The sequence below is a fragment of the Papaver somniferum genome, unplaced genomic scaffold (genome assembly GCF_003573695.1).
Source record: "Papaver somniferum cultivar HN1 unplaced genomic scaffold, ASM357369v1 unplaced-scaffold_103, whole genome shotgun sequence".
NCBI classification, from domain to species: Eukaryota; Viridiplantae; Streptophyta; class Magnoliopsida; order Ranunculales; family Papaveraceae; genus Papaver; species Papaver somniferum.
The window spans coordinates 403,699-416,335 of record NW_020619159.1 but is presented as its reverse complement, the minus strand read 5'-3'; the positions used below and the strand labels follow the sequence as shown (position 1 = coordinate 416,335).

The following is a 12,637-nucleotide window of genomic DNA, read 5'->3' as shown; positions in this document are numbered from 1 at the left end:
ATCCTCTGTTCTTCCACGAGCTCTTCATCTCTGATATTAAACAACCACCATTACCGAGTACCATCATCACTCTGTTCTTATTCCTGCTCGAAAGTTACCTTGATCGAATCTCCATCGCTGTAAGAATTCATCACAGCAGCAACTCGATCTCGAGCTCCCAACGAACCAGACTCTCTCATCACTGCCCGATAATGGCAGCAACCTCGTTCTCTGTTTTCTATCTCGAATTACCGAAATCAGACAACAACCCATATTTTCTACTGTCTCCAATGACCTAATGACCCATTCGAACATCACTTCAAATCCAGTTACCATCGTGATCATGATGATCAATCCCGAGTAACAGCAGCCGTCGATTGTGTCTGGTTTTGAATTAATGAAGACGAAGTGCCCCTAGCAAATAGGCCGGTTGCCTTCAACGGATTTTGAATTCCTGCCTCCCCCTTTGTAAACGACTGAACTTCCTTTAGCAATTCCCTTGAACTTGACTGCCCCTTAACAGAAGTTCCCCCTTAACACACGCTGGGGGTGCCATTAGCACTTGGTCATGTAAAATGACCATTTTGCCCTTCTGATCTTTCAGGTTCTTGTTGTGCTCATAACTTCTTCATACGAACTCAGAGTGACTCCGTTCTTTCGCCGTTGCCTTCGTCTTCTCATCCTCTACAAAATGAAAGTAAAAATCTTGTACTTGAACGAGTTTCACTTGGTCTTTGGCCCGTCTCCACTTGTAGCTAGCTTCTTTTATTGCACAATTAAGTGCTATTTCACTTATTTTGGATGATTCACCTAATAAAACACAGATAAGAGAAAACAAGCGTAATATACAATAATTTGCAAGAAAACCAACGAATACTAGCACGAAATTGACACTAAATATATGTGAAATATGCACTTATCATTAAGTCACACTTGCCATCTTCAATTAGTTCATAATGTCACAAGACACAAGATTCGAAAAAGTAAAAATAAACAACAAACTTCCTATATTGAAAACAAAATTAACAAAAAAATTATCAATAAGAAAATGAAACTAATCGGGAAGACGTAATCTAAAGATAACATAACACCTTATTCAGGGCACTTCTAGATCTATCTCTTGCTTTAGTCATTGCTTCTTTGAAACCCTTTACATCACCTACCATGCCTCTTTCTTTTGCCATCAGCTGATAGACATAAGGTAGCTTAAATGCAGTGGCGAAATCTACATCTTAAAAGTGTTAAATTATGAAAGCTAAACTATAATTTTTAAACCACTAAGCCGAGTTATATCCAACGGAAACCCATAAGAATCCCAAAAGCGAAATGCATCCTGCAAGCTATCAAGTGTCGGATTATATACATAAGAAAAAACAACCACTTCCCAATATCTAATGAAGTTGACTTTTAAGTTTAACGTCTTCAACTATGAAATAATGAAACAGGTGTACCAAAAGATTAAGCATGAACATTAGCTAGTGTGAATGGGTACCCGGAATAAATCTCGACAACTCATTCTCTCAAGTGTGGGGACTAATATAACAATGAAAACTTAGAACATTGTGATCAGTATATTTAACTTGATAGTCACTAAATCATTCATATATATATAAATTAAGATATTAAATGTATTATAATTCAATATTCAAAGATTACAAGGTGATAGGAAACTTTATGTACCTTTATTGAAAGGAAGTCCAAACAAGACACATGAGTTTTCATTGTTTTCTTGAGATACCTTTGGTGTCTGCAAAATTTTTGCTAATCTCTTTCTTCCTGTCACCTCAAGATGCAACTGAAAGACGAAATCTGATTAAAAAATTTACACATAATAATCGCATATAAGAATCCTAATCCCTACTGAAAAAATCAAGGATATCAATCGCATATAAGAATCCCAATCCCTATTAATTGAATAAAGGAAAATTAAATAAAAAAAGTTTTATCAAAATAAAAAAATCAAATCAAAATAATTCAAACAACAGTTGAATCATCTAGATACAAAAACAACCAACATTTTGTTCAACTAAATTGAAAATAGTGATAGAAGGTCGAAAAGCAAACATCCGAAACCTATAAGAAATCGAATTAAGATTAATAGATAAAGAGCAATCAAAGTAGTTTAAATACTAACCTAAAAACTAATTGATCAAATGAACATTGATTCTCACATGAAGAAGATTTGAATCTCTTCCTGTCTGATTTGTACATAAACCTCACCACTGATCGATTTCGATAGTTTTAGAGACAAACTACACTGAGAAGAACAAAAGATGGAAACAGAAATCTAATTCCTTTAAAATCCTAACTCTTGTGAGACCCCACGTTGAATGGTGAGCGTCACCGTTCGCTGAGAGAATAGTTTCCACGGTCGCTGAGAGAAGAGTTTTCACGAGGGCGGAGAGAAGAGTTTTCATATTAAACATGAAGAGGACACTTCGCGATACTCTATTAGTCGGAGGGTTAAACCTTAAGGGAAAAAAAAAAGATTTTCACGCTGATTTCGTTATTTTTTTGGTTTTACAAACCTAATCTTCTGCGGCACCTCTTCCTCTCCCTGTTCTCTTTCTCTTGAGTTTCTGCAGAAATCGAGCCATAACGTTGATATGCTATTCAATACCGCTAATCCAGTTACCAAAAATATGGTTCTTCTCTCTATCAATTGAGTTATATTCAGGTTTTCCATTTGATCAAGTTTGAGTATAATGGATCGAATAAATTTGGTGTTAGATTTGGGGGTTTCTGAATTGAAGTCTGAACTGAAAAGGATTTTTGGTTTTGTGGGTATGTAATTTGGGTTCGATTAGAAGTTATGGCTAAGAGCGATTGAAACTGAGATGTTGAAAACCTAAAACTACTTCCGCCGTCTCTTCTCCCCATATCCCATTCCATTATCTTCTTTTCTCTATTCTGTATATGCTTTAGTAATACTTGCTTTGATTTTGATTTTCAGAATTTTGTTTTAACTTTAGTTTACTGCTTTCATTAACATATTTCGGCAGGTGGTTTTGCAGGTCCTGGACAATCTTTATCATTTGGTTTAGTTTGGTGTTGGGGAGTATAGTGCAGCTGAAATGGTTAGAATGGTGTTGGTGGTAATGAAAGCAAGAGACAGAGAGACCTGGAAGTGGAATTGCAGCTGAAATGGTTCTCTTTCACATTAAACTCATGTATTTCCACTATACAGTCCATACTACCACCAGCCGGGAGGAGTTACCTGTTCGCATCCATCACCAGCATACAGGCAGCATGGAGCACAAATAATACAGCCCCAAGGCAGCAGCGGTTCACATACGCCACCACCACTCCATTATCAACAGGCCATACCTTCGCCAACACCATCAGTCCATATTCACCTCCACCTGCAGCTGTTTGGCTCATGTCACTTTATGTATCCAATTCATTTACAGTACATTTTTATTTTTTTAAATATAAGTCAATTGCAGAGGGCAAGCATATCTCTAACGCGAAGCGAAAATATTCTCTAATTTCCATGTTTTGTTTATCAAGCACTTATTTCACATTAGTAGATTTACCTGCTCTTACTTTGGTTGCAATGGGTGATTTAAGCAACTGCTGATAAGGTGAAATTTGTCCATCTCTTGAGAACTATATATAGCTATCTATATTTTCATATTTTTTTTATTTCGAAACAGAGGCTAATTCACTTTTTTTTTTCCAAACATGCATTACTGAACTACAGGATGGGGAAGTCAAGGAGAAGGTAGCATATATGGAACATGTTTAACAACGGTCGACCAAAGTTAGAGTTGAAGGTGAGTTTTTAGTGATACGTATTATGAAATTTTAATTTCATCAAATGTAATAAAAGTACAGCAAAGTAATCAAATTCATTTCATGTGATACGTTTTTGAGTAATGAAGTCATCTCTTACACTAAAGGTATGTTTCGATTGCTTAGAACTCTTGGGTCTCGACAATAATAAATGATCATTGTTTACTTTGGCCAGTTCCCTATTTTATTTTTATATATTTGCTTTGTAGTGTTTGGATTGTTTAGCACAGTTATATGAAAAAGAACTCATGGAAATAATCAGAAACTGAATGAGTTTATTCATAGAGAGGTAAATGTTTTGAAGATTTTATGTAAGCGTCTATTAGGTTGTGAAAGGCATCAGATGCTAAACAAGTAAAGAGTCAAAAGATTCCTAGGGCTATTACCTGTCTTAGCATAAAAAATGATTTCTAATGCTTTGTAGTTGGACACTAATTAACTGAAAAAGAGACTTTGTTGTTGAAGTAATTCATGTATGGTGATTAATTCCTCTTTAATAACTTTGGATGGAAGCATTACATGATTATACAACCAGCGTTACCACGACGTATATTACAATGGTTTAGTAATTTTGCTGGTACGGGCGAATCTGAGCATAGGAAAGGTGGGACGATATCTCAATTTTCCCATATACTCCTTCCGTCCCAAATTAGTTGAGCCATTTGTAGTTTGCACAATTATTAAGGAAAGGAAAGAAGGGGAGTATGTTTAAGTATTTTTTACAAGTATGTCCTTATGCATAATAACTTGTAAAACTTCGAAATGATTTATCTCTTAAACTATACCACGGTTTTTCGTAAACTTTATACCGTCGAAAAGCATTTTAAAACACCTACGTAACGAATATAAACATGACTATCAAATTATATATATTTCTTATAGAAACAATAATCAATTAAAATGATAGTTTTAGAAATATCCCTTAATTAGTGAAATAGCTCATCTATTTGTGGGACAAAATCTAAAGCCAATTGGCTCAACTAATGTGGGACGGAGGGAGTATATTAATGGTGTTGAAACGGGGCACAAATTATTTTCACGTGCCAGAATGGTTATCGTGGGCCTTTCACAACTATTGGTTAAATGAATTTTGATTATATGGGTGAGAAATTCAGAAAATGGTAACGCATTTTAAATTTTGGTTAGTCACTTTTTTGTGTATCCATGGTGTGTAGTAGATATAATATGTAATTAATCTTTGCTTTACAATATCCTAGCAATTTACCCCATTGCATATAAGATGATGGAGATAGTCATGATGTCATTGCTTATACTGGACAAGGGGGTAATGAGATACTAGGCAATAAACGTCAAAAAGCTGATCATGAAAGCAAATGCGGCAATTTGTCTCTTAGGGTCAGTGATTTTCTCTTTTAACAAAACTAAAATCTATCTCTTATTTTTGATGTTTCTTTTCTGTTTTACATCTTAAAAAATGCTGCTGTAATTCTCCTTTTTTATACTGCAAAATAATATAAAGCAGAAAATTCCTATCAGAGTCATTTGGGAGAGAAATGTTGTGATAGTATTAATCTTACACTTATACTACAGTACATCACTCTTTGATACATTTTTTTGTTGTTTAGGACATTTAATGGAACATGATGCATATTACTGCATCGTCAAAACTTCTCAAACAGAGCTGTTTCAACATTTATTTTTTATCTTGGCAGTGATCCGCTAAGGTTAATTAGCAAGGTATGAGTCGTATGACTATGGATTATGGGGTACATCAAACAGTACAGTGTTTCCAACCTCCGGCGTTTGACATAACGAGTACACCAACTTCTTTACGTATATGGATGGGTTCAAGGGGTAATGATGCCTTAGAAGATGTGACTGATCCAGAGCAAACTGTGAATGAGTTGAAGTCTAGACTGCAATCGATGTATCTTGAAGATTATGGTCACGTCGACTTCATCTTGAGTGTGAATGCTTACAAAGATGTATACTGCCATATGATTCCAAGTATTAAGAAGCAGGCTCTTGGTCAATTGGGCTATTCCATGCTTGATATGGATTTGCTACTGATATTTTTTTTATAATACATTCTAAGGTAAAGTTTAGATGTTGAGCTGAATATTGATTATTGATTCGAAACAGGTATGATTAAATACATCTAAGGTATCTTTTTAATTTTTTCAAATTTTGGTCTTTTGGAATTTTATTGATTTGCTAGACATATAATCAGGGTTTGTTCAATTTATTTGGTTTCTAGCTATGGTTTCTCTCACTTTTGAAATACAGTACTGGTTTTTTGTTTCGGTGAACCATGTTTTCCTAATTATATTTTGGTTTTGAGATACCTAATTTTGTTTCATTCAGGTGGATTTTAAATTGTGGGTAGCATTAGTTGTCTATATTTAGTATATTAGTATAAAATCTTGGTAAGGAGTCTAATTATTTTTCTTTAAGCATTGTATTCTGCTGCTTCTGCAGAAGAAGAGGATACTATAGTGAGATAAGAGCAATATGTGCCACACACAAGATGTGCCACTTGATAAGGATGAGGATATTGCAACTGCAATTTTAATGGTAAGATTGTTTATATGTCTCCGTTGTTTTATTTTATCAGCCATGCACCTTGCTTATAAAAGTCTAAATCGTGCTCTCTCTGCATTGTTTTTTAGAAATTCCAGCATTGTATTCTGCTGCATTGTTCTTAAATTCTGTAGGCAATGTTTTTCTCACATACAACCAAATATGCCAGTTAATATGCCCTTGAAGGATTGAAGACCTCTTAGTGTATCCTTATATTTGACTAATTTTACATACCCATTTGATTATATATTTTTTTTTATCGTTCGTCTCCGAAATTTTTTCTGTACTAGAAACATAGTTTAATGTTAAACCAGCTTACATTTCTGTATATCTATAGAATAAGAAAACGTTGCCTCTGTCTCGGGACAGATCCACCGTCCAAAAGGGGTGGGACAAATCTGAGCGTCCAAACATGGCTAGCCTTTTATAAAACGAATTCCGAGACGAGCAACGCGAAAATTTTGTCACGAGTTGAGGAAGTCTGGACTGAGCTTTGAAATAGAAGAAGATGGTGATTGGTGATTGCTTCCATAAATATGGCTAAGCTTGAAGGCCTGAGATGGGTTTCGAAAACAAACTAAAGAAGATAGTCTCTATTGTTGATAGCCAGCCGCTGTCGTCGACTGTTGGTGACCAACGGGGGAGAAATTGAAGGGTTTAAGAACAAATTAAGAACCCCTAATTAAGAGTTTTGGCAAGAATAGATATGTGGGGTTCTGCTGGTTGCTGCTTTAGAGTAGGTTTAAGAACCCGTAGCTCATTGGTCGAGATTTTCTATTGCAAAACCTTTATAAGATGCATAATCAATTAATGTTCAATCTCAATCTCATTCAATCAAAGATGAAGTTTTGCTTCCTCAGTTTTGTATCACCTAAGGTAATCCACATTCTGATGGTTTGGCATTTGTTTGTAATTCTTAATTTGATTAGGGCTTAGTAATAAGAAGTTTTTTTTTACCAAGAATGGATCGTACTATGTTTTATCCTTTCTCTACTATTTTAATTGATAATTCAATCAGCTTAATAGATATATATTCTTCATATCTACACTTTGTAAATTTGATATTATTATTTTGAACTGTTGATTGCCAAATCTTTATTGAAGGGTGGGAAGCTGAATTGAACATCTTATAGAACCTCCGATATTGTGTCAACTTAGAAGAGCTGAAACTTTGTAAACATCTCTGGCTAATACGAGGTATGTAGTTTCTTCTTTCTTATTGATCATGAGTTGAGGATTGATTATAGGGTCTCTTTTTGATAGGTATGACTTAAGAGTACACTTAATCTTTCCGTGGTGTTTCTCAAATTTCAGCAACCAAATGTTTAACTGTTATGAATGAGTCTACCAAGCACAAAGAGTTCAATTGAAGATGAATTCAGTTCCATATCAGGTTTAGTTCAGTATATTTCCTGTTTTCTTACAAATTATGAATATTTGACGCATACCTATATTTTCGAAGTTTAAGTTTGATCGCCTAAGTACCTAAACGTTGGGGTAACCAGTTTGTTCTCTGAGCTCATACAGGTTCATTATGATAAACAAGTCATATAATTGAATTACAAGATTTTTTATATGCGTAATAGCTGAAACATCACTTTTCTTGGTGTTTTTTCCAGGGTCTTGAGGGTATAAAGGAGCACCATGGATACCCCAGAGGTTGTCCTTATGAGGCTAAAAATGTAGTGGATGGTGTGCTTGGATGATGTATCTAATGGGTTATCCTTACACTCCCTTAGGATTAAGATTGAGCTAAAATGCAAATATATACAAGTTTCTTCTTTGTCTGTGGGATTAAGAGGAATCTCTGTTCAGTATGGTGCAAGTTTATGGAAGTAGAAAGATCAGGTATGCTCTTCAAAATTTTACAGCAATCAAATCAATTTAATTAGGTTATTAAGTTGAGAAGACTACATGCATGGGAATCAGCGTTGCCAACATTACGTAGACTGAGAAAAAAAGTATATGACTTACTTTTTGTTCTAATGTTTATAGTCACCATTATCTACTTACCCTTTTGTTCGTTAGTAATTTTACAATCATTGCAAATTTCGACAGGAAATGCTCATGTGCTGGCAAGTTTGTAATTGGATATACAAACACAACTTGCACAATACATGGACTTTGCAAATTAGTAGACAAAGAAATTCCAGTCCCGCTAGTTACAAATGGATGGATTCAAATGCTTAAAAGAGTGGACAAGCAAGAAGAGCAGAGAAAATGTCAGCACTTATAGCATGACGTCTTGACTCGAATCTTCTCGATAAGGCGGCGTCTAAAAATTTGTTGGTGTGGTGCTAACTTGCCCTACCAACAATTAAGCTCCAAGTTATGGAAAGCAGCTATATATATACCAAATTACACATTCGTTTATATTGGCATTCCTTTGTTCATAAAGTCTGCGGTTTAACATAATTAATTTATTTTTGCTCCATAAGTTCATGGTGCTTGAGCTGTCGGACGCAGTACAACATAATTAATTTGACCTCACCAACTTCTGCCTCAAAGTTCATTTGAATGGATATCATACATAAGCTTATTCAACACAAAATTGGTTAAAAAGACCAAAATCAACAATTCCTGGGTGAAATGGAAAGTTAGATTTTGATACTGTTTAAATGAACAAAAATGTAAAAATAGGCAGGATGTAACCAGTTTCATCGTGCCCATTTTCAAATATTTTTTCTTATTTTTAATTTACACAGGATGTATCCAGTTTCATCCTTGCTATTTTTTAAATTTAAGCTATGATGAAACCAGTTTCATCCTTACTATTTCTTTTTTGGCCATTTCACCCAGACTATTTTTTACTCGTCCATTTGAACCGTGATTTAAAAATATTTAGACAAATGACCCATTTTTCGTTTATTCAAACATTAAATAAATGAAAGTGTCCGGTTCCTATTTATATATATTGAAGGAATCATTCTACAATACTACTCCATCTACTCCATCCGTCTCTAAAAGATTGGCAGCCTGTCTTTCAGAGACGGAGGTAGTATTCATTTGTCAAAATTAGAGTGTCATTTTGACAAATTACTTCTATCAGATACGCAGTTACCTTGGAACCAAAAAAAAAACTGAAATTGCACAATGAATTGTCACTATTTTGGAAGTGTCAAAGTTGGCTAACAATAAATGACCAACATGGAGAAACAGGAATTGGATAATGTGTGTCATCCCACACTAGATATTCCAATTTTGGTCGTAAGTTATAAATTATTATTAACTTATGATTATTGTCGGTGACTTGATGTTACAGTTCTCAAATAACTATAATGCTGCCCACTTATATTAATTAAATCTTGCAATTCATAAATCACAGGCCGGCCTAGCTAAAATTTCATAAGCCAGTCTAGCTGCTCATATACGCATGATCATAAGCTACGGAAAATGGGTCATTTGTCCAAATTTTTTTAAATCATGGTTCAAATGGACGAGTAAAAAATAATTTGGGTAAAATGACAAAAAAAAAATAACAAGGATGAAACTGGATTCATCCTAGCTTAAATTTAAAAAATAGCAAGGATGAAACTGGATACATCCTGTGTAAATTAAAAATAAGAAAAAATATTTGAAAATGGGCACGATGAAACTGGTTACATCCTGCCTATTTTTACATTTTTGTCCATTTAAACAATATCAAAATCTAACTGTCCATTTCACCTAGGAATTGTTGATTTTGGTCTTTTTAACCAATTTTGTGCATAAGCTAACCCTAAAAAACCCGATAACTAAAATAAATAAATAAAAAAGAAGAAAAAAGGGTTGAGCCCCGACCTAGGTATCTATATTATAAAAAGAAGTGGTGTGTGTAGTCTTACAAATCCTACCATCGGTTTCGTCATCCCACGATGGAGATTGATCGGTTATATGTCATATATAGACGTCCGTCTGATCTCTTGGCTTCCTAATAAAAATATGATTCTAAAGATTATTTAACGGCGTCAGATCCTTGGATTTCTTAATTTGACTGCAGCGTCGGATTTCCTAATTTGACTAAGTTTCCGTTAATATAGGCTAACATTAAGTAGATTTATTTATAGAACAGAAGAGCGTCATTCTTTAACGGTTTCACCAACAGATGGTCTTCTATCTATAGTTCTTCCCCTCATTAACGACTTCTAATTCTTAACTTCGTCTCTCTATATCATAATAATACTGAGTTATTAATACTAAGTTATTATTATGGATGATTTAAAGGATGGATACGGTGAAATAAAAGAAAACAGAGTTGATGATTTTAAAAAAAAAATTGGTCTAAAGAGGAAAGGAGAAGAAAGAAAACCTAATAGAGGAAGAGGAGTGAATTGGATAAGAGGTTTTATGTTTAATGCAACCAAATATCTCCTTACTAATACATCTTCACGGAAAACATATGGCTAAGGGTCTGTTTGGCTTATGTTTGGTGGATGACCCTCCATGAAGATTATTCGTATACACCAGATATACTCTGGTCCATCGAACGTTCAATCATCCAATAAGCATAATGATTTGTACCATAACTTTCTCAAGAAAATTTAAGTTAGCCTCAACTAATCTAAAAGCTATTTTTAAAAAACAAATAAAATAAAAAACATGGTAAAGATTTATGTGCGAGATTTAAGTGTCACAACCCCGACCAACAAAACATTAGGGAATGTTTAAGGGCCACGGTCGGGGCTGTAAGCCCGACTAATTTGACCTGACCAACAAAATACTATAGTATTCTCAAGGGACCACAGTTCCGGCTAATTTGACCCGATCAACTAAATACTATGGTATCTTCAAGGGACCATGGCCGGGACTGTAAGCCCCGACTAATTTGACACAACCACAAATACTAGAGACGCAAGTCCGAACTAATTTATAAGCTCGATGTTTGACCGTTATAATCTAATTAGTTTTGCGAATGACTAAAAAAGATTTTGGTAGAATACCAATAGATATATTAAAAGAATGACATCTCTTCCATGAGTATTCTGTTTATAACATTTGTGTATGGAGCGTTTCCTCATATAAATCTCTTTGTTGGTATACACTATTGATCTCCTTGAAATCTCAATCTCCTTCTTTTTCTTATTACTGTTCTTCTACGAATCTCCGTCTCCTACCCCATACCAACGTAACCAATTGGAGTTAGAAAGCCCAAGACCTAGCCAGAGGACAAATCAGACCGCTCATTACATCTCTATAGAATATAGCTAGATTTCCAAAACTCTAACAGGAATCTGACAAACATTAATAATACAGTTCCTTACCTAAATTTGACAAACGATTATTAACGGACAGGTCTATCCATTCATTGTATTGGTAGTAATTTGGTAACTTACCCAAATTATGGTGCTTACGATCGCAATCATAGGAACGTTATGACTCCAATCGTAAAAGGAGAAGCAGAAGAGGAAAATATTAGTTATAAAAAGAATATTAATCATTCCTCCCAAATTACTGATCTTAGTATCTTACCCATAAACCAGTTGTATTATCCATGATGAAGCCTTTAGGGAAGCTGAACAACAAAATTCTTCTCTGAAATATAATTGCATCATGATAGGGAGAACGAAGATGCAGCTCAGATAATGGCCCAATGTAAGTACGTGGACAGTCCAAACCCCTTGGAATTGTGCCAGGAGCGAATGGTCAGACAGGATTAGCAAGTAGGCATAAAAGGGATATAAAGAAAAAAGTGAATAAGTAAGCATCTTAATTTGTGTAGGTGCTACGTTTTATAATATAATTAGTCCATCTTAATTTCCTAATCCAAGCTATATGAATTTGGCTAACTTATTTTTTAACTGATCAAGTATGAAATTTACAGTTATGGTTGAAAAGATGTACTCAAGCCAACGAGCGAGAAAACTCCGAGCAAAGTATAATTAATGAGTAAAGAAGAATTAATTGTTGAAAAGGTGTCCGAAAACGATTAATTGTTGATAAAGCGGCACAGATCAACATGGGCCACTATAATCGTTGCTCCAAAAGAATTTAAGGGCACCGATCCACCACGACATCCATGCACCAACAAAATTATACACACAATGTGAACTATGATTGGGTCCAAGAGTATAGCTCAGTGGTATTCCATCAACATTCAGTAAGGAAGTCAGGGATTCAATCCCCGCTGTCGTGAGGATTTATAGTAGGTTAATTGTATAGTGGATTAAGCGGTGTTGGGTTTGACAGTGGGGCCAGTCTAACTGGCTGGGTTCATATAGAAAACTGGGTCCGACTTTCGCGTATAAAAAGAATATGAACTACAACTAGGAATTAAATTTCCTTTATTATTTTATAGAATAGGGACCTCCATGCATGATGTGTTCCTAGCTATTATGGTCCGGCT

General features: G+C 34.8%; 1 long non-coding RNA gene across 6 annotated transcripts; it reads left to right on the top strand.

The window, feature by feature from the left end:
- The first annotated feature begins 2,326 nt into the window (after positions 1-2,326).
- LOC113327545 lies at positions 2,327-8,791 on the top strand. 6 transcript variants are annotated; one of them, XR_003348999.1, is made up of 10 exons: positions 2,327-3,563; positions 3,683-3,755; positions 4,992-5,130; positions 5,448-5,830; positions 6,214-6,309; positions 6,653-7,191; positions 7,420-7,512; positions 7,630-7,708; positions 7,935-8,163; positions 8,374-8,791. It is a non-coding gene; the product is annotated as an uncharacterized LOC113327545 (long non-coding RNA). The 6 variants fall into 6 exon arrangements; XR_003348997.1 differs by lacking the exon at positions 4,992-5,130 and having other exon boundaries at positions 2,339-2,763; positions 2,994-3,563; XR_003348996.1 differs by lacking the exon at positions 4,992-5,130 and having other exon boundaries at positions 2,339-2,763; positions 2,982-3,563.
- Positions 8,792-12,637: the final 3,846 nt, after the last annotated feature.